Consider the following 23,651-nt stretch of genomic DNA (forward strand, 5'->3'; position numbering starts at 1 on the left):
CCAAACATACAATTTTTGACAGCAGGGTCATTCCATGTCAAATCAACACAAAAAAGACCATTTTTGACCTCACCATCTCGGATTTTCTTAAAATTTGGCACATGTGTACTATTGGTATAGACTTGGAAAAATATGAAATTTTACTGTGTTATGTCAACTGGTTTATGTTCTTGAACAAAGATATTGAATTGAATTATTTTTGTACAATTTGATTAACTGCATAATTTCATTAAAATAATATATTATAATTAATATGAATAATTACTGTAATCATAATTATTAATTCTAAAAATGATTTCAAAATCAATATTTTAAATCTTAATAATTATTAATTATGATTCATTGATTCATTATTACTATTTTCAATTTATTTATTACTTTAATTTTATTAAAATATATTTTCCACGAAAAGGAGCTTTAGCCTTAAATTTTTTTAACAATGAAGCCATTGTCGTCCCAAATTAATATTTTGCCCAGTGATTCATAACACTACTAGCTATTCATGGAATTAATTTTAAAATTTTAAAATATGCACTTTTAAAAAATTTAAATTTTTAATTTTAAATTTAAATTTAACAAACTTTATTTATCCTAACCCATATGGTGTCGCATATCACAGGAAAGGGCATTATATATGCTATAAAATGACACCAATCCCAAGTCTGTAGCTCAATTAGGAAAGCTTCTACAGTAATTCAAAAACACGGGGTTCCCTGTTTTTCAGCCCATTTTTGGCAACTTTACAGCCCTGTAACTTATAAACCAGTTGACATATCACAGTAAAGTTTCATATTTTTCCAAGTCTATACCAATAGTACACATGTGCCAAATTTCAAGAAAATCCGAGATGGTGAGGTTCAGACTCTGAGTTGATTTGACATGGAATGACCCAGCAATAATATACGTAGGTATGTCTAGTTTTTGTAAGACCTTAGGCAGCAATTCCATTTTGCACTTCTTGTTTGAGTGTCAAACCTATTCGCCGATTAGATCATTTTTCATTACTAAATATTATTGTCCAGCCTCTTGTTCAAACTCGAGGTTTGAGCAATTGCTCACAATACATTCTAAAGAACAGTTAAAATTCCTTGTACAACTTCTGTAAACAGGCTGCCAAAATTAGAAGTTTTGTTTTAGGAGAATGATATTTGTTTTTATTTAGTTTTTTTCTCTACATCTTATTTTAGTACTTATTGAGAATATTTATATTTTATGTTAGTTTGTTTTCAGTATAAGTACTTGTATCTTTTGTTATATTATTTGGTTTATATTATTTATTTTATGTGTTAAATTGAGGATACTTTTTTCTTTTTTTTTCCTTAAGATATTACTTTTTCTTTGTACATGTATATGTAATTATTAAAAATTAAATTAGAGGCCATCTCCATTGCTTTAGCAATTAGCTATGTAGCAATTAATTATTACATAAATATTGATCCAACAATCTTACTAGTAGAAATAGTTCATTCCATTGCAACCTCTGTCGGCCGTTTTTAAGGGCACCATATAGTGGGAGATCAAGAACTTTCTTAAGGGCAAGAGTGACTTGAAGCAAAAGTATTGGGAAAGGGTGTGTAAGTAAAAAAATAAGTTTGTTAAATTCCATTATGATGAAAACAGAGTACTAAGTACCCTTACTTTGCATCCATTATATCCATCGGCCAAGAACTCCGATGGTAAAATAAAGTTCTTCCAGAAATTTCTTTTGTGATCTCTCTCTCTCTGTCTAAAGCCGTTGGATAAGCTTTTCCTTCAGAGCTCTTCCTTATAAGGCAGGACCAATTCCTGATCAGCTGATCATGCAACTTTGATGCCAGCCTTCAAGAACGCCAAACAGCAGATTGTTTTACAAGCTTTAGCCGCTTCTTTTTTAGCGCATCCCTGGCTATCCGAGAAAAAGTAGAAGTATCTTCCCTTAACCCATTCATTAAAAACCTCATCTCAGGATCATGTTTAATTAATATTCAAAACCAAAAATCTGTATTCACGTTGGCTGGAGAATACCGCTTTATATTCTAAATCGATCTCTACGATTTTCGTGCATGTGTGCATGTTGATAAAGGAAATAGTATAGACCAATAAAAACCTTCTTGAGAACATTCTCAGCCATTGACTCATCTCATACGATAGAACGCAAAATGAATGATTAATTAGAAGAAATATTGATTGGTTTAAAAAATTAAATAGATTAATCAAAATTTTAGCTATCTGAAACCGTAGTGAATATTCAGCTGATATTTTATTATTACCAAGAAGTTTTATATCACATGCATATTAAAATTGACAGTTAAATAAAATAATAATTTATTATTTATATCTTTGAAAAATGATAATTTATTATTATAAATTCAAAGCGTAAACTTACCCGCTATCAAAGTGGTGAAAACATCTGGAGATTTATTAACGCACTAAGTTGCACCGTATGTAAAACTTTATTTTCTCACGAAATTCTGAAACAAAAAGACATTAATTCTATTAATAATTGATTATTTAAATATATATGTACGAGGTCTGTAAATTAAGTAATGAGATTGACTTTTTAAAAAAAATTTATTCAAAAAGAATTACAATTCCTATATTGTCACCTTCAAAATAACTTCCTTCTGAAGCCACACAGAGCTGGAGACGTTTCTTCCACTCCTCATAGCAGTGTTCGAACTCCGATACAGGAATAGCCTTCAGCTGGTCGGTTACAGCCGTTTGAATGTTTTCCGACTGTCCCAAAATGAGTTCCCTTGAGGTCAATCAACACTTTTACCGAGAGGTTCTTGAAAAACTCCGAAAAAGGGTCATTCGTGTGAGACCAAACATCAAGAACAAGTGGGTGTTGCGATAATCACGATAATGCTCCTTGTCCACACAGCAATTTCAATAAACGAGTTTTTGGCCAGTAAAAACATTCCTGTGGCTCCTCAGCCTCTTTATTCGCCTGACTTGAGTCCTTGTGACTTTTTTCTTTTCCCGAAGTTGGTAAAATCACCTCAAGGGAACTAATTTTGGGACAGTCGAAAATATTCAAACTGATTTACTCTAGAATGATTCAATTCATTTGGACTTCAATTCAGTTGAACAATAGGGTTCAACCAAGATTACCACTTCCCGTCAGAACCAAAATTCCTCCGCCGAATCATCGATCCTCCATTTTATGCCTCCATACTACAATAGTATTTGACCTCATAATGGTCTCAATAACCCATTCATTTCCTATTTCATTATATACAGATATTCTTCTCTAGACTTCTCATCCTTGCCAATTCCCTCGTATCCAATAATCATGCTTTTATGAAAACCCTAGTGCAAATCTTTAGATGCGAAGGCACTCCAATGAAAGTGTACTTCGTCAAGTGTTCCGTGTTTGTGTGCTATTATTGCCGCTATAATCTTTACTTGTTGTGCATAGCACAGTTGTAAATAATCAATAATTAAAAAGAGACTTTTTACTGAAAGCTCACACAGATTAAAAGAAAAAAGGTCAAATCCTTTCAGTCACTAATAATACGAGTAGTAATAAGTAACTCGTAGTAAGAAAAATGAAAGAGCAAAAACTATTTTTCAATTTAATAAATTTCGGAAATCTATTGCGAATCTATTTATTCTTATATTTTTAAAGGAGGTTTAAGTTTAAATTACATATTAGATGCTTAAGAATTAAAGCTGTCGAAAAATTGCTTAAAATGCTTTTTGTTATTTGATAATACCTTCATTATCAATTTCTGAATTAGCGCGAAAAAAAATATAAATAGATTTATAATAGCTGACGATTTAAACTAGATAATCATTGTAAGTGATATAACAATGGCTCCCCCCCCCCCCAGTGTAGTAGATCCAAACAATGGAACACAATGCAAGGAAACCCCACTTATCCAGAGAATTGTATAATTTACTAACCTGCCGGATATTCACAGCAAACTACCAGCCAAATAGTTCACGAATTACGAAAATACTCTATTATTTACTGAAATTATTAAAGGGGAAATTCATTTGTAAATGATCGAACAAGAATTGCTTTCCTTTTCTGGAAGTTAGAGGGTTTTCCTTTCAGAATCTTTGGAGTATCCTCTTGCTACTTCCTTCCTTTTAAGGTGCTAAACAAAATGGCAGATTCAAGCGGGGATCAAAAAAGAGATTGGGAAGTTTAACCTAAAAATATATTAGTTGTAGGTAAGCCTTGTAGTCCAGGTCATGTTCCTTTTCTAGATCTTCCTAAGAAAATAGATAGTTGATAGATCAGGGGTGTTAAACTCAATTAAAACAAAAGCCATTTGGTGCCACAGGCAAGATTCACGCGAGCCACATAACATTCACGAATTTGATTAGATAGGTATGATTCATAACATCACAACCAAGAATGCTTTAGAAATCTTGACAAACTGGAAGCCAATTCCGTGTTTTTCCCTTGTATTTCACTTTTCTTTTCCAAATGAAGGCTACCCTTGATGTCAATTTTAGCCGTGGCCGTAAAAGTAGGTGACAAAGACAAAAAAATTAGAAATCTAGACGAACTGGAAGCCAATTCCATGTTTTTCCCTAGTACTTCACTCTTCTTTTTCCAAATGAAGGCTACCCTTGATGTTAATTTTAGCCGTGGCCGTAAAAGTAGGTGACAAAGACAAAAAAATTAGAAATCTAGACGAACTGGAAGCCAATTCCATGTTTTTCCCTAGTACTTCACTCTTCTTTTTCCAAATGAAGGCTACCCTTGATGTCAATTTTAGCCGTGGCCGTAAAAGTAGGTGACAAAGACAAAAAAATTAGAAATCTAGACGAACTGGAAGCCAATTCCATGTTTTTCCCTAGTACTTCACTCTTCTTTTTCCAAATGAAGGCTACCCTTGATGTCAATTTTAGCCGTGGCCGTAAAAGTAGGTGACAAAGACAAAAAAATTAGAAATCTAGACGAACTGGAAGCCAATTCCGTGTTTTTCCCTTGTATTTCACTTTTCTTTTCCAAATGAAGGCTACCCTTGATGTTAACTTTAGCCCTGGCCGTAAAAGTAGGTGACTAAGACAGAAAAAGTAGAAATCTAGACGAACTGGAAGCCAATTCCATGTTTTTCCCTAGTACTTCACTCTTCTTTTTCCAAATGAAGGCTACCCTTGATGTTAACTTTAGCCCTGGCCGTAAAAGTAGGTGACTAAGACAGAAAAAGTAGAAATCTAGACGAACTGGAAGCCAATTCCATGTTTTTCCCTAGTACTTCACTCTTCTTTTTCCAAATGAAGGCTACCCTTGATGTTAACTTTAGCCCTGGCCGTAAAAGTAGGTGACTAAGACAGAAAAAGTAGAAATCTAGACGAACTGGAAGCCAATTCCATGTTTTTCCCTAGTACTTCACTCTTCTTTTTCCAAATGAAGGCTACCCTTGATGTTAATTTTAGCCCTGGCCGTAAAAGTAGGTGGCAAAGACAAAAAAATTTATTCTTTTAATAATAAAAATACTTTAGTTAGTAAAAATAAAGACTATCATCTCGTTCCAAAAATAAGCAAACACTGGAAGACTTAATAAGTTTTATTCAGTCAAGAAATAACACCGTCCTTTCTGTAAACTATAAAACCGTTTCGATAACACTGCAACAATAACATCTTTCATATAGAAAAAGTTATTTTTTACAAATTTCGAACATAAATAGTATAATTATAATTACGCAAGAAATTTTAATTTAGATGATTCAGAATAAAAAAATAACTGCAATGTGACACTTTCGTGTTATTATTTATTATATCTACTTCCGTTAGATTCACTCATTAATTTTCTTTTTTTTTTTGTAACATTAAAATATTTATACTGTTTCAAGAATTTCAAATTGTGCAGGTGTTGCGTAACTTCAAGAGGCATAAGCGTATTTCTCACCAGGCTCAAATCAAGTCGTCACCTTGCGGTACCAATAGCTTCCTATAATTCCTTTACTATTACATCTACAATCATCAGATTTCACCAAACTGTGGAGATAGTTTTGGTCTATAACTTGTGCCAAAATACTTAGTATTCCGTTCAATAGATATCGAGATATTAGGACTCCGAATTTTAGGCAAAACGAAAGATTACTGAACGTCACAATCCTATAATTTCTTTACTATGAATGAATGAATCTTTATTGCTTAAAGAGATTAATTTCTTTACTATTAACATCAACAATCATCAGATTTCTCCCAAATTGTGGAGATAGTTTTGGTCTATAATTGTGCCAAAATACATAGTATGCCGTTCAATAGATATCGAGATATTAGGACTCCGAATTTTAGGCAAAACGAAAGATTACTGAACGACACCATCCTATAATTCCTTTACTATTAACAACTACAATCATCAGATTTCACCAAACTGTGGAGATAGTTTTGGTCTATAATTGTGCCAAAATATATAATATTCCGTTCAATAGATATCGAGATATTAGGACTCCGAATTTTAGGCAAAACGAAAGATTACTGAACGACACCATCCTATAATTCCTTTACTATTAACATCTACAATATCAGATTTCTCCAAATTTTGGAGATAGTTTTGGCCTATAATTGTACTATGATCTGGAAACTTTGCAAGCTATCCATGACAATGGATGATAACATAGATATCGAAGGAAAGCGGTTAAAGTGAAGGCCGATTATGAAATAACACTGTTATACGAGAATGAAACAGAAAATGCACTATATTATTACCTAAATATAAATCAAAGTTCAACCTAATCACTATAATAACGATATATTATAAATTAACTTTAATAATGTGTATTATTTAAATACTATTCGGTGCTTAATGGAATCTAAACGCCTTGATAATGGAACTACAGTGTATAACAACATTCTTTGGATAACATTGACCCTTTGTTTACAAGTATGGGGAAGAATAATCTGCACAAACTTGGCTGTTTTGGGGAATCCAAAACTAGAAGAAAATTGATCCCTTAAATTTATGGTAAATTTTGAAAGCAAAAGTTTGGGGAACATGTGACGCCACTTTTTTTTGGAATTTATAAATTCAGGATTATGGAGTACAGAATGTTTTATTCTAAGAATTATTTACCAATAATTACTTCCAAACAAATAAAATCAATACACTGAACCTGTTTTTACAAGAGGAAAATGTATTTTATTCGTGGAAATTCTAAACTTGAGTGGGAGTAGGCCACAGTTTTCCTCGTTGAACATCGATTTAATAAATACTCGTTTGTTTGGAATATTACTTGTTGCAATATTTGAAATATTTGTTAATGTTTTTAGAGTTTCTTTTAAAAAAAAGGAGTCCAACTGCCAAGCCGATGGAGTCAGTAGTTAAAAAATAGAAATAAATAAGTCGTTAGGCCTTCTTAACAGTATGCATTTACTAAAATAAGTAGAGTCAGTCACAGTTTCCGACATTTTTGACCAAGTGCCAAAAAAATATTCTTTCTACTTAATTAGCGACATAAAGGAAACGAAATTTCACGAATAAAATAGACTTCACGGTCTTAATGGAGATGTTAGTAAATCCTTTATGGATATTTTTACAAATATGTCCGGTTTATATGGCCATAATCTCTATTCTGCTAAGGATTAACTCATTGAACAAGTTTAGGTTCAAGAATTACTAACCTTTTTTAAAAAAAAGATTAACTTGGCAGTGAATCGGGGAGTTTTCTAGGCTAAAAATAATTCTAAACTACAATGGAATGCAGAAATATGTGATCATGGAATTCTCATACATGTGTGGATTGTTCTCCAAAATTACTCTAAATGCAAACATCAAGAAATTAAGCACATCTGACCAGTAAATTAGCCTCTAAATTTCTCCAGTGATTGGCTGTTTAAATGGGTCTCAAGATTTGGTTAATGTGAATAAAACAAAATTTCAAATAAGATCATTAAAAAAAAATTAATAATAATCACGCTGTCTTTATCAAAATATGCTGGCCATTGCCAAGTGTGAAGGTTTAAATCTAAAGCACTTCAGCACATCAGGATTGGCTCTTATTGTGAGTATTCCTAACTCTATACGTGTCTAGTTTTTCCTTTCATCTTTCTCTTTTAGATAATTCATCTTAAATTGGCCAGAACAGAGTTTACAAATTTTGCATCTATCCTACATTAATCTAATTGTAGTCAAAGCAATGTAGGTGTAACTAACGACATTGGAAGAGTGTCCAACATTCTAGATCAGTGATGGGCAAAGTACGGCCCGCGGGCCAACTCCGGCCCGCGAAAGTATTTAATCCGGCCCGCCGAGGGTCCATCGGCAAGGATAGTATATGGCCCGCTATAATTACGTTTTGACGGTCGAGAAGTATAAAGTAGATTCTACTTAGTAGAATAATAGATGCATAACCTATAGGTGAAGCTAAACTAGCCGCGTAGTTACACACGTGTGTAATGCTGTAATGTTTTTATAATATTATGATTAAAAGCTTTAACACAAAATGCATTTTTTCTATAATTCTGGCCCTCCTCTAGAATTTCTTAAACTTTGTGGCCCCCCATTAAAAAAGTTTGCCCACCACTGTTCTAGATCATCAATCATGGAACATAGATCACATAGCTAAATTAGAAGAAACTGCTGGTCTAACCCGCATCGAAAAGATAGTAAAACCTACTTTACTGAAACCTCGCCAAAATGCCCCAGGTTCCATCTTCGAGGTTCCTCCAAAAAAAATAATAATAATAAAAGTTTAGATTCTCTAGATTAGATTAGATTAGATTATCGGGATGGGACCTCTGCCCCACGGCACCACAGCCAAAAGAGGCTTATTGTACCATCCCCTTTGGATCTAGTAGACGAAATTTTCCCTGCTAAGAAGGCTAAGGACTTTTTTCTACTAGTTCTTATTGCGCTACTATCTCCTTTGGCCTGAAAGAGTCAAAGGTTTCATAGTGCAATCACTCGATTGCAGGCCGTTTCCTTCTCAACCTGACACAATATCTGCACAACGGTTCCGAGCTAATAAGCCCCTTTTTTTGTACAGATTACTATAACCCTATGTGTACTGTGTAAATGTATTGGCGTGTAACAGTATAATGTTGCTCATGTTCATGTTGTTTGGCTGGGATATCCGCAGGGACGCCCAAGTACCCTGAAGAAGTGGCTAATCCACTTCCCTCTGCGGGGCCCGATTAGATTCTCTAAATCTAAACTAAGGTACCTTAACAGTCAGGACAGAAGACACACCAACCTTTCAATATTAGCAATATAAAATACATACGTATAACTGTTAGTAAGTATAAGCCCTGAAGATTATCTAATCCCTAGCAAGCTAGGCAAACAAAATAAATAATAAAATATATGATTGAAATTGGCAAAGATCTTTCTTGCTACTTTGATTAATGAATCAATCACCAAAAAATATGAACACTACTTTATACTGATTCGAAACTTCTTCTGACACAACTTTCAGTCATCTTGAAAAAGATGTGACTTCACTTAGTTATAGTTACAGTCAAATATGTATCTTTCAAATACAAATAAATAAATAAGAACAAATTTCAATTTACGTAAATGGCGGCGGGAGAAGCCATGTAAGTTCATAACTTCAAAATCATTGAAGAATTAAACTTCCACTCGAAACTTTTATCTACGTAGAAAACTGAGACGATCGTAATGCTTTTTCTTAACATGGAAGAGAAAGTGCTAAAAAGGAAAAAACTAGCATTAAGTTAAATACGTAGTCGAGCACAAATCAACTAGCATTTAATAGGATTAGATAAAAAAGAAGGAGTTGAGTAATTTACGAAGGAGACAAGTTAATTTGGCAAACACAGGATGTAAATATTTTATAGCTTTGTGCAAGGAACGGATTGGAACTCTCCTTTCTCCTAGAAATCGCCTACTAAATACGGATTTAGGTTAAGTCATGTCTGAGGAGAGCCGTTCCAAATAGTAATATTATTATTGGTAAATGTGTGTCTGAACTTAAACTGTAAGTTATCCCCCTTCTTTTAAAAAAAAATAATAAAATAAAATATAAACCTACTTTAAAAGATTTTATTTTAAAGTCTCAGTGAAAGAAGCTATTACATGCAAAGAGAATCTACTGCAATCGCCTGAGGACCTATCACACCACTTAGAAACAAAGCTAATCTTGTGCGGTGACCAGTTTTGAAAGATATCGTTGCATGTTTTAACAAAAAAAAAATTCTCTCTCTATCTTTATCTTTTAAGTCACTCTCACTAAATTTCTTTTAAGTATAGGTTTCTTTGAATGACTGGTAGTTTATAAGTTCCTAACTTGAATTGATGTTTCGTGATAGCTGATTTTAATGATGCTTCTTCTCTAATAGATAAATAGGAATGTTTTTCTCACTGGGTTCCAACATTTATATCTAATGAAACTGATTAGAAGAAGAAAAAATTAGACGAAAATGATAATTCCGCTGCCGAACTTTTGAAATAAACTATTTCAGGAATTATGTTAATGATAGAAATGCGTTTAGTTGCTCCCAGTTGTGTAATTTAAAATTATCGATCTATCAAATCAAAACGTCTTTAACAGAACAAAATCCTTTCTTAAACAGACGTACCTCTGTATTTATAAGAGGAACAGAAGAATGACTAACGCAGGTTAGTTCTAAAAATCTCGCCAAATTTAAAAACGAAGATTCCTAAATAATAATATTTAACGCTCGCTTTACTAGAAAATACAATTAGAGAATATAAAGTAAAATATAAATAGATTATTGGCAACGGAAACCGAATGTTTTATTTTATTTTTTAACTAAACAAAACTAAATAGATTACCTAGTGAATGTAGACAATACCTTGGTCTACATCCTGTGCCAGGTTGGGATGGCTAACAGCCGTGCTAGTGTACACTAGAATTAGTTTAGTGTGCTATTGTAGCAAATATCTGTGTGAAATATGTTCCCAACAATTAATTACCTTAGATTTATTTATTTTTTTTAAATTATATACGCAATAAATGATATTTTTACTTTTTCAAGTTGTCTGAGATGCTGCGATGAGTTAAATTGTTTATTACTTTCTCTTACATCTGCAAGAAGTGCGTGAATAAAAGCAATGAAATGGACAAAGCATTAGGATAACTTGATTTCATTCTGAGGAATGTCTGGTAGTTTATAAGTTCCTAACTTGAATTGATGTTTCGTGATAGCTGATTTTAATGATGCTTCTTCTCTAATAGATAAATAGGAATGTTTTTCTCACTGGCTTCCAACATTTATATCTAATAAAACTGATTAGAAGAAGAAAAAATTAGACGAAAATGAAGGCCAGTCAATTAACTGCATCAAAATTTGCGAATTTAGGGGCAAATGTGCCATTACAAGAACTATCTCTGTAGACAGCTGATTAAGCTTCTCGCATTAACGTCCTGAATGACTGAAAAGCTGCTTAAAATAAAAAAGGGAACCATTTACGCTGGAAGGAGGATCACAAGATAGGTAGAATAGAGTGTCTGAGAGGTTTTGGTCCAATGAAGAGTTCAAGTTAAAAGCCCACAACAATTCGTAAACAAAATGAATAATTTGCCGAGAACATTGTTTCTTTTGGCGCAGTTTATGTAGTAAAATCTTCAATTTAGGATTCACAGATTTAGTGAACTCTAGCTCATTCGCAAACTTTACTGAGTATTACTACTGTTATACAAACCTTGACAAGCTAGGAAGACGCGATATAGGGGTATCAAACTGGCGGCCCCCAAGTTAATTTTTTTGTTCTGAAATAAAATAAAAAATAGAAAAAATTGTTATAATGAAAATGGCGATTAGGGGAATCAGGGGCACTATCGTACTCTCACAATTCCTTCTCTCGTTTAACCCTTAAGCTACAGAAGACGAGTATAGACGAGGGCCCAAGTGCCTAACCTGAAGGCCTGCGGGCGTGTATAAACACCTGACTCGGTTCCGTCAAAAACGATTACATCTGCCACTCTGAATGGAATTCCAGAATGATTCGGTTTTAAAAGACAAAAAAGAAGTTGGAATTCCCAAAATATATTCTTACGTTCTCAGTCTTTGAATCCAGATATAGCAAATCTTGTACGAGGAAATCGCTGGCCAAGTATAAAAATAAAAAAGAATAATTATCGTTTTATACGAGGGGGTACCCAAAAAAAACCGGAATTATTTTTTAAAAGCTATTTATTTACAAATTTTTTACAGAACAACCTTATCCCCTTCAAAATACTCTCCATTACAACTAATACATTTGTCCCACCGGTGCTTCCATTGTTCGAAACATTTAGAAATGGCTGACAGCTCCTTCTTCGTTTTTTTCTTGACCTCTTCAATGTTGTCAAATCGGTGACCTTTCATGCCCTTTTTCATGCGTGGAAATAAGAAAAAGTCGCACGGAGCCAGGTCAGGCGAGTAAGGTGCGTGAGGCAGCGGAACCATGCCATTTTTAGCCAAAAACTGTGTAACAGAGATGGCTGTGTGTGCAGGTGCATTGTCGTGGTGGAAGAACCAGTCTCCTGTTTGCCACAAATCGGGTCTTTTTTGGCGAACATTATTGCGCAATCTTTTCAAAACTTCCAAATACAAGGTTTGATTGACGGTCTGACCTGGGGGGACAAACTCTGAATGGACTACGCCTTTGGCATCAAAAAAGCAAATCAGCATTGTTTTGATGTTTTACTTGACTTGACGACATTTTTTTGGTCGGGGTGAAGATGACGTCTTCCATTGGCTCGACTGTTGCTTTGTTTCTGGGTCATAACCATAGCACCATGACTCATCACCAGTAATGACCTTTGACAGAAAGTCTGGATCAGTTTCAAGCTGTTGTTTCAAAGCATGACATGTTTCAACTCGATGTTATTTTTGATTGTCAGTCAGAACTCGAGGAACAAACTTGGCAGCAACCCTTTTCATCCCCAAATCTTCCGTTAAAATTCGCTGAACCGAGCTCACTACTCCACTACTCTCTGACAGTTGATCAATTGTCTGTCGACGGTCTGTGAACACCAGCTCTCGAATTTTTTCAACATTTTCGTCGATTCGGGCAGTTGATGAACGTCCAGAACGAGGTTTGTCATCAATCGACATGTCGCCATTTTTAAACCGAGTAAACCACTCGTATACTTGAGTTTTTCCCATAGCGTCATCTTTGTAAGCTGTTTTCAACATTAAAACACTTTCAGCAGCATTTTTGCCGAGTAGAAAACAAAATTTCAGAGCTGCACGTTGTTCACTTAAACTTGCCATCACAAAAAACGAAAAAAGAACAAAACAGCGCTGGTAAAAACGATCACTGCAGATGAACAGAACTAGCCAGGCAGACAACACAGGCAGGACTGAACTGGCAAGGAATTGCGCTATACACGTCTAGCGGCAGAAATGCGTACTACATAAGCTCCATGCGCGGCAACGCAATTCCGGTTATTTTTGGGTACCCCCTCGTAAATACAATTATATAGTGTTTTAATTATTCTATCTATATTCTTGAATCCTCACTTCAGAATATAAATTTAACAAGAATTGTAAATGTGATGCGGCCCGCTTGAATCTTGCCTGTAGCACCAATTGGCCCGGTTTTAAATTGTGTTTGACATCCCTGGCTTAAAGAATAGGTTAGGAGAACAAATCAGATGTTTCTGGTAAAAACATAATCTGAAAATCTATAAAAATAAATTATGACGTAAGAGAATTTTTTTTAAAAAAGGCAACTGCTCTTGTGCATAAATATCGTATATACATTATCAAATTTTTAATTATTGAAAAGATTTTCAAAAAATTAAGAAAATTTTAAAGGTAATTTTAAAGAATAAAGCGGATACTTTATTGTTTTTAAACTCTCACATATATTTTGACATTGAGAAGTAGCTCGCGTTTTTTATAGAGACTTCAACTGCACCTGTTATTCTAGTCAGCTGTGAGAGCAGACACTTTGTCGGCAATCGGTCAGATGTTTCTCTCACCTAATAACTACCAAGATGTACCACAAAGTGGTTGTTCTTTATTTCTCAGATATCTTCCAAGCTTTTTTTTTTTTATGATCATGAAAGAGTGTTTCACAGGGCTACTGCTGCTGCTAGAATCGAACTTGAAAATTGAATTAGTGCCGGAGTTTATTTTTAATCGAAAGAGTAACAACTGTAGCGGTTGTTTCTTAACAGGATACTAGGTTTTAATAACAATCATAGTAACATAGTTCGCTGCAAGGGGAGTGCAGAACGAAGAGCAGCGGTACTGATGTCTCGACTCGTAATTCGGGAGAATAATCTGTAAATAAATCTTAGTTGTGAGGTGATCCAACGATACTAACTGTATAAATTACTCATATTCTAGCTCAAAGTTTAAATAATTATTTAAATTGTTTACAGAAGTTCATGTCTGCTGCTTACAGACTTGATTCTGAGCTTAAACATGGACTTGTGCGATCTTATTTTGAACAGTTAACATTGTGCACGAATCAAGAGGGTAATGAAAAGAACATGAACTTTGGGCGGCCAATCTTGTTTTTGTAACAACGCGGTCTTAAGGCGTTTTTAAATGGTAAATGTGGTTCAATTTTGAAAACTTGGCATTTCCTTAGATTGTTTCTTTGCAGTCCCGTAATCTAACCTTACTCTCAGCTTAACTCTTTTGTAATGGAAGGCATAAGCTGTACTTACGATAGTAAACAAAACTCTCTGACTGTAAATGACGCGTACTGTACAGTGTTGAAGATACAAAACATAATCATCTTCCAGCTGTACCCATGGAGAGCGAGTAAACACCCCAAGTACGAAAGTGAGGGTAAACAACTCCCAGAAGAAGAGAATAATTATCTAAAAGAAGAAGAGATTCTGCAATATTCCATTCTGATCACCCAAAAAAATCAACCTGCAGCACATTAAGTCGTCTTGACTAGTTGACCACTTCGTAGCACTCATTTTTATCCAATAATCCCCGTAGGGAGGAAGTGGACTAGCCACTTCTTCACAGAACTTGGCGTCCCTGCGGGTATCCCCAGTCTAACAACACAAACCACACTTACTACATTCAACTCTAACATTCACACAATGTTTTTCGTCATCGAAACGTCTCTAACCGGATATGCATGCATATCTGCCAACACATGTAAATCCTCTAGTTCAAAATCTTTCTTCTAGTACTCTTCTTCTACAACCCAACTGGACGTCTTAAAAAGCAGTGACTTCAAGATCTCCTCTCTAGTGAAGTGAGTGACTAACAGTCAGATATTTTGGAGTGTTACCCCTGGGTAACTTATCCACTCTTTTAATTCTTCTATTCACTGTTATCGTTGTTACTTTTAACGTCTATTCACTGAACAAGCAAAACAAAAAAGGTTTGTTTGCCACAGAACCATCGCGTTTCCTTTACATCTAATCAATTCGTTTTGTCTATATAGTCGATCTAATCGAAACAATAAACTTAACAGGAATTCTGAAATTCAGTTACAAGGCAATAAAAATGTTTAAATATGTTAACAAACAGATTAAAAATAAAATCTATTTTATGAATGCAGAAAATATATTAAAACGCGATACTATAAATATAAATATGAGAGAAGATATTCGTAAATATAGCGGGCATTGCCAAGGCGATGCACCTTGAAAGTGATGCCAACACAAAATGTATGCGAGCTAGACGGGGAAAAAAATATACGTACTAACACATATAGTGTAATTTTAGTCACAATGTATACTTGTTTTAGACGATTTTTGCAGCTGAAAATTAGTGTTTTGAAAGAGAGGCCAGATGCTCATACTTTACTATTAACATTTTACCAATTAAATAAAAAAATAAAATATAAAAAATAGCTTAACGCTAGATTCGAACTGGCGATCTACTAACCGACATATACATTTTCAATATTTAAACTTTTTTACTTATAAACAAAAAGGTACGATTTTAATTTCAGTTAAGAAAAGTTGAAGTCGAAGTGAGGGCGGCTTTAATAAGTTTTTTAGGAGATTTATCTCTTTTAAATTTTAAATAACCTTCACAGATCTCTATAAAAAAAAGAGTCTTAATTAATAATTTAAAAATAACCTAAACAAAAGAGGACAAACAAATTTGACTGACGTTCTCACCAATCAACTTTCTTGTTTTAACATTTCGGTTGGCCTAATTTCTAAATTTTGGTATTTTTGCAAACAAAATTATTATTAAGAAGATAACAAATTTTCTTCTTTTTTTTTTTAAGATTGCAAGCGGAAGTATTACAATTGTATTTTTACTTTCCAAATACTGACCGGAAATAAACTTGTGTGAGAGACTTGAAGAGAGAAAAAATTGAGCTTTAGCTCGCACCATGTTGAAGTAATGACGGTTATTGGGTTTTACGTTCAATTATCGATGAGGCGACTAATATTGATAATTAACTCGCGAGTAAATTTTAAGGTTTCTCCTTTTAGGTATGTAAACATTTTTTTACTCGCAAGGCGATTTTTAAAAGATAAAAATTTCTTTTAAATTATTAAGTTGGTTCTGTCAGAGTACTGATTGTGTTATAATCGTTCCATTTCGGAAAGTATCCCCTGTAAGATTAATTACCATATTAAATACATCTCTAAATTTGGTTTTTCAACGGCCCCATCTTGGTTGTGGCCATTCTTTTAGCTCTGGTAGAAAGAAAAAAAAAAAAAAAAAACTACCGCACCGTATAAGGTGAAGCTATTTTAGCTTGGTTGTAGCCATTTCACTAGCTGGTTGATTATAATTCACTGGTTTGTCGTTCCTACCCTGCAAGCAAATCAATGCTCCATCCTATTTTGGAACAGTCAAAAAGCTTTCAAGATGAGTTTGTAGAGGTGGAATAAGAAAAAACAAAAACAAAAAAACGCTTTGTCCTCCATTGAAATCGATCATTGTTTATGGTGAATGAGGTTTTGTGGGTTACAGTTAGGGTCTACTGGTCAGTACAAGAAATAGAACACAATAAATTAAATACCTGTATAAATGAAGGAAGGATCATTTCTATGGAAGAAATTGTCCTGCATCTCCTAGGAAATTAAAACCATTTTTGTCTGTCTGTTCTTTTCAAATTTTTATTACATTTTGGGTGATCTTTTATCTTCTTTTGAGAGCTAAAACGTTTAAAGCTAAAATTTGAAGGTAATCTGCGATTCTTAATTTTTGAAATCCCCCAGCAGTCCAATTGAAGACAGACAGACAAACTAATTTGTAGAAAACACTTTATGAAACTTATGGGAACTCAAAGTATTATTGATAAAAACTCAATAAACTCAGATAGCGATCACAAAATTTCCTGTTATCTTTAAGTTAGAGTTTATAAAAATAAGTTATAATTCAATCCAATTCTGCCCATCCTTGACTCCAATAACATTATTCTATTTCATCAATTCGGATTCCGCGCTAACCAATCCACTAGCCAGCAATGCTTCAGAGTCGTCGATGTCATCTCTTCTGCTTTTGAGAGTAAAAAGTACTGCTCAGGAGTTTTACTGGACATTGCCCAGGCCTTTGATAAGGTATGGCACTTAGGTCTCCTCTACAAACTTAAAAAATTCCTACCAAGCACTTATTTTTTGATTTTACGCTCCTACTTAGCTGATCGACATTTTAAAGTGGCGAGTGGGCTCCGAATATAAGTCCAGTTAAACCTATTTCCGCCGGGACAAGGCAGCATCCTTGGTCCCATCCTTTACACCGTATACACTGCTGATATTCCTACCCACCCAAACACCTTAATCACTACTTATGCTGACGATACTGTCATTCTCTTTACCATACAGAATTATACGAAACCTCCAAATTCCTTCAAGAGCACCTCAACCTAATAGAAAGCTGGTGCATAAAAATTAATGAAAGCAAGAGCGTTCAAGTAACTTTCACGCTCGGGCGTCAAACGTGCCCCAATGTTTTCATATTCAACAATCCTATCCCTACCTAGAACGTAGTACGCAACCTGGGTTTCTACTTGGACAGTAGACTCACGTGGAATTCACACACGAGACTCAAAAAAAACTACAACTAAACAAAAGGTACGGGACAACTAAGACGTATGATCGGACCCAAATCTAAACTAAACACATCCAACAGACTAAACCTCTTCTACAAGACGTTAATTCAACCCATCTGGAGTAACGGATCAGAGCTGTGCGGCTCAACTAAACCCCTCTTATATCTCCTGCAACCAATCCTTCCAATAAAAAGTCCTCCGCCGTATTGTAAATCCTCCCTATTACGTCACCAACCACATCATTTCAACAAAGAGCTAAATATCCCTTTTGTCACTGAAACAATCCATTCAAGATTCCTCAATCTCCACAAAAGCCTATCCTGCCATCCCAATTCAACAGCTCAAACTCTTTCCTCATCAACTCATCCTGATAATCCCACCACGACGTCTAAAACGATGTTGGCCTTAAGATCTCCTAACCTAGACCTTTCCAGCAACTAAAATTCCCGAGAGTGTCAGCACTGGCTGATTTCTCTCTTCCTGTGTCCTTACGGTTGCGGAGTACGTCGGCTATGCCGGTCAGTTTTCGCATCCTGTATTGTACTTATTGTATCCACACTTTGCCTGGTGTTTATGTATTTTTTATACAGCTAGCAAATAAATGAATTTAAAGAAAAAAAGAAAAGAAAGCTTAATGAGAACAATTAAAATGAACGATATTTTCTAGAAAGGTAACGTTTATAAAATAAAGCCTCTTTCATGAAATTAATGAAGCAATAACAGGTGCGTCATATTGCTGTTACTTAACACTATTTAATTACTTATGTAAATGACTAAATTACTCTGTAAAATTGAAACTAACTTCAAAAAGAATAAATCTATGTTCATTAACAATGAAATTCCAGTTTGTGTTTATAGCTATTTATAAGTGCATATTTATAGAAACAAATTTACATATGATTTACATAAATCTGTCATCTCTTCGTACATAAAAAAGGGAAAATAAAATGTTCCATAGATTTTTATCATATTTATTTGAAGAAATATAATTCCGATTGTAGGCGATAGTATTATACCAGCTGATGAATTAGATTCGTCTGAATTATTATTTACCGACTACTTTTTCTAAGTTATGTCTGTGAAATTAGACTCTTTAGACTTGGGGAAAAAAATTAGTGGAGGTTTCTCTTATATTTCTCCAATTAGAAGTGTCTCTACTTTGTATATGAACGTACCTTTAACTGACATTATCAGTTCCGTTTGTTTCTACCTCTTTCTCATTAAAAAGAAAAAGATAATGTCCAGACTAAAGCTGTTAGTTGTGTTTTTGTTTTTGAAGTGTGCAAACCGCAAGCTGGATCCAAGTAACTTCAGAAGGGAGCAAAGGTGAAATTTGAGTAATTCGGTTGTAAAATCTAGGTCGAACACTTTTTCCGGCCGGTAAACTGAAGTTTCAACCTATGCTGGGCAAAGATTTCAAGACCTAAGAGTTGAAAATGGACTTCTACTTTCTTGGCATTACAGCTCTTGAGGTTCCATATCATCCAGCCATTCTTTACATGGTCTCCATCTACTTCTTCCTCTTCCTCAGTACACTGCCCTGCTCCATTCTTTCCATAGGTAGTCACTCCCCAATCACCTCAATCTCCCACAAATTTCACCACTCTCACCAGCTCCTATTCATCATATAGTGCTTTAAATTCCTGGAATGATCCTCCTTCTTCATATTCTATCCTGTTTTAAATGGATAAATATCTTTCCTCAGGATCCTAAACACTGAGAAGTCGTTCATCCTTCTGAGCAAATGGATTTGTATTAAATGTTATCTAAGATTCAAGATTCATTCAGTTAACTAAACTGCAGTTAAGATAAATCAGTGTCAGTATTCACACTGACACACTAATAACAGAAAGAGAAAGTATATTTTAAAAAAAACCTCGACGAAAATAATTTAGATAGTTCGAAAAGAAAAGAAAATTAAAAAAAAAACTGAAATGATCACGTGTTTCTAACTGTACTTGTTTTTAGTGATTTACAAACTAGTAAAACTAGAAACAACTATAGTTAGACGGAGCCTTTTAATGGGAGACCTAATTATACTGTGTGTTGTTGGTATCGTCTTCAGGATTTAGTGAACCGTGCCCACTTTCACTCGGTCGAATGCAGACCCTCTCACCAGTCCAGCATCTCTCCGACTAAACTTTTGCTCTTCAATATAAACAAAAACTTAACCTATGACTTTTAACAATCCAAATTTGATCACCTAATTAGGAAGATTATTGATTAAAAGGGATTTTCCTTTTTGTGTAAACCTTAAATGAATCCTTCATTCTGGTTCTTTCTTGTGCTTGCTTGTTGATTTGATAGCAATCTTTGAGTATAATTCGCTCGATCAGGAGACCCTCCTTCTCAATTGGAGTATTCTAGGTTTATTTGCTTCTCTTTAAATCCAATTCAAAACAACGGTTACATTCTCCACACATTCTTAAAACCTCAATCGTTGTAGAGAGTACGCTTTTGAAACGTTTGGAACAGTAATTGAGACTCAAGTCTCTTTCTCTGAGAGAGCGCTGCAAGAGTCACTTGCACGTAACCTGGCCTAAGGCCTTGGGCTTATAGAAAGTGGTCTGTCGTGGCGGGCAGCGATCCAGAGGTCTGCGATATGGGGACGACACACAGGGAGCGATCTTTTTGTTAGAGCGGTCCAGTTTGGTAGCTTCCTTCTTGAGAAGTAGTAGTGCGTTTTCTTTTTCTTTGTTTCAATTTTTATATATTGAGTATGAGCTCTGATGAAGAACAACTTCTTCTGCTATTAGCTTTGCAAAGCAAAAAGAAGAAAAGGCGAAGTTGGGTGCATGGAATCAGTAAGAGAGAACAATTAGGGGAATACCACCGCTTATTTATCGAACGGGAATCACATGAAGATAGGTTCTTCTAGTATTTTCGTATGTCGCGAGAATGAAATAAAAAATGATTAATAAAGTTTCTTAACATTGGAATCTTTATTTCGTACTTACTAGTTGGCAAGGCGGTCACTCTTAAATCTGTAATTTTTTGTACTACCAGATCGCTTGTCGTCGCGACAAAGACTAGCCCGCGGCAGTAGACCGCGTTCTGTTTGACACAGATGGTGCAACATTGTGTAATACAATTAGACCGCCTGAACGCCTCGGTCGAAGATCGTTCCCCGTCGCGACAGACCGCTTTCTGTATGCCCAAGGCCTAAATCTTTCCAGCCTACGTGGTTTAGCGTACCCTTAAGACAACTTTAGACAAACATTGATTTACACTCGAACACTTGTTTGTTTGTTTTGTTGTGCAATGTTTCTTAACTATTAAGAAATAGGAAAAACATTATCACCTTAGAGAAAATTAATAAAGAATTTTCATTTTGAAAAAAGTATTTTCTGGGGAAGGACATCTTTTCCGCTAAAAAGCACTAGGAGAAGGACTGCTTCCACGTAAGCATGTTAGCCAATATTAAGAAGCCTTCCACGTAAAACCTGAGAAAATGAAAAGGATATTGAGGTCATTATCCTGTTTTAACTGGATAAATATCTTGGAGGGTATGATTGAAGAGATAAAATGGAGCGCCGGTAGTGATTCAGCGAAGGATTTTGGATGCGACGGGAGTTGAAAGGTTTCTTTGAATCCTCAACTCATAGTTTAATGAAGCACAGTTGTATTTAGGGTGTTAGAATAGTAGTAAAGTTCGTTCTCGGATTGCTTTAATGCCAAAGAAACAGGAACGTATAAACTTAGAAAATCTAAATGAGTTAGAAAAGATTTATGAACAGCCTACAAAAAGCAGCTACGTGATGAGATAAAGCGAGATCTAGGTGAAGGACAAAGAACTGTTTGATTATATAGGCTCTCCAATAGTTAATAGGCAATGAATTATTAATTTTCCCTATAACTGATAAAATAGTTCATCAATTAAATAGAAATATTTTTAATTTTTATCGCATGATTTATAATACTGATTAATGTCCGCCACACTATTCTATTCTATTTTTTTAAATATAAATTTAACGATCATAACTAGTTAGAATTGAATCAAAGTTTAGATAGAGAGGAGACGAAAGGTCTAGATTTTTCAGACAAACATGCACTATTGGAAGTAGTGAAGAACCGTTAGTCCAGGGGGTAGTCTGCTTGGAGATGGACTGCGGCCAAAACTAGATCGATGCAAGCCGCACTCTAGCGACAGCCAGACAAATATTACACAACTTAATGCATCGTTATTGGTGCCATCGTAACTGGCTAAGAGATAACGAACGCACTGTTTGTTTTGGTTAAGTTACGTTTAGTATTTAAAAAAATTTTTTTTGAGACACGATTCTTTTTTCACTGCCACCGTTTCAAGAGCTATATTTAATTCATCAGGTCTAAAATGGATCATATAGATAGCGTTACTGTGCGCACAGTGGAAAATATCAATTTTTATTTTATTTCACTTTGTTTTGGAACCTTTTTTGAGAGAACATTATTTTTTTAGTGAGTTCCTAAGAGGATCTGTGTTCATTTTGTTATAGTAAACATATATTACATTGAAAATAACCATCTTGATAGTAAAAACTCGTAAGTTTTAATAAAACTTAATTACTAAAATCGAGGTAAAAAAAAATTTTTGATACAAAATTGTAAGCACTTTTGTCTACAACCCAATGAACCCACAACTTAACTTGATGAGTTACGTGAATATGCTTCTTTGGGATAAGATCTGTGATCGGAAAATTAAAAAAAGAAATTACAGAAAATGCAAACATAGAATTCGTTGTAATACTTAAAAAAACCTTAAGTACTTTAATAAATATTCTGTACAAAGAAGGAAAACATCATACTGCAGTTAGTATTTACTTCCAATTTTTTTATTTATTTATTTTGTAATTTACAATCTGTATGCATTATATACAATCAGTAAATAGGAGGAGAATGAGATGAACTGGTGCGGGAGGAGAGCAGGAGGAGAGAAACTACCCAGCGGTAGCACTCTCTGTAGGAGAGAGGAGAATGTGAGGAGGAGAGTATGATGAACTGGTGCGGGAGGAGAGCAGGAGGAGAGAAACTACCCAACGGTAGCACTCTCTATAGGAGAGAGGTGAATGTGAGGAGGAGAGTATGATGAACTGGGGCGAGAGGAGAGCAGGAGGAGAGAAACTACCCAGCGGTAGCACTCTTTATAGGTGAGAGGAGAATGTGAGGAAAGAGTATGATGAACTGGTGCGGGAGGAGAGCAGGAGGAGAGAAACTACCCAGCGGTAGCACTCTCTGTAGGAGAGAGGTGAATGTGAGGAGGAGAGTATGATGAACTGGTGCGGGAGCAGAGCAAGAGGAGAGAAACTACCCAGCGGTAGCACTCTCTGTAGGAGAGAGGGGAATGTGAGGAGGAGAGTATGATGAACTGGTGCGGTTGGAGAGCAGGAGGAGAGAAGCTACCCAGCGGTAGCACTCTCTGTAGGAGAGAGGTGAATGTGAGGAGGAGAGTATGATGAACTGGTGCGGGAGGAGAGCAGGAGGAGAGAAACTACCCAGCGGTAGCACTCTCTGTAGGAGAGAGGAGAATGTGAGGAGGAGAGTATGATGAACTGGTGCGGGAGGAGAGCAGGAGGAGAGAAACTACCCAGCGGTAGCACTCTCTGTAGGAGAGAGGAGAATGTGAGGAGGAGAGTATGATGAACTGGTGCGGGAGGAGAGCAGGAGGAGAGAAACTACCCAACGGTAGCACTCTCTATAGGAGAGAGAAGAATGTGAGGAGGAGAGTATGATGAACTGGTGCGGGAGGAGAGCAGGAGGAGAGAAACTACCCAGCGGTAGCACTCTCTGTAGGAGAGAGGAGAATGTGAGGAGGAGAGT

General features: G+C 35.2%; 1 protein-coding gene across 1 annotated transcript in view; it reads right to left on the minus strand.

Annotated features, from left to right (window-relative positions):
- The window catches only part of LOC141458798 (uncharacterized), a 186,113-nt gene that overhangs the window by 125,744 nt on the left and 36,718 nt on the right, over positions 1–23,651 (minus strand). Inside the window, exon 2 of the mRNA XM_074137261.1 lies at positions 2,366–2,450. The gene's annotated coding sequence lies outside the window, so the exon portion shown is untranslated. The remainder of the gene's footprint in view (positions 1–2,365; positions 2,451–23,651) is intronic.

Source organism: Rhodnius prolixus, unplaced genomic scaffold, assembly GCF_049639745.1.
Source record: "Rhodnius prolixus isolate KJV_2025 unplaced genomic scaffold, Rpr scaffold_5, whole genome shotgun sequence".
Taxonomy (NCBI): domain Eukaryota; kingdom Metazoa; phylum Arthropoda; class Insecta; order Hemiptera; family Reduviidae; genus Rhodnius; species Rhodnius prolixus.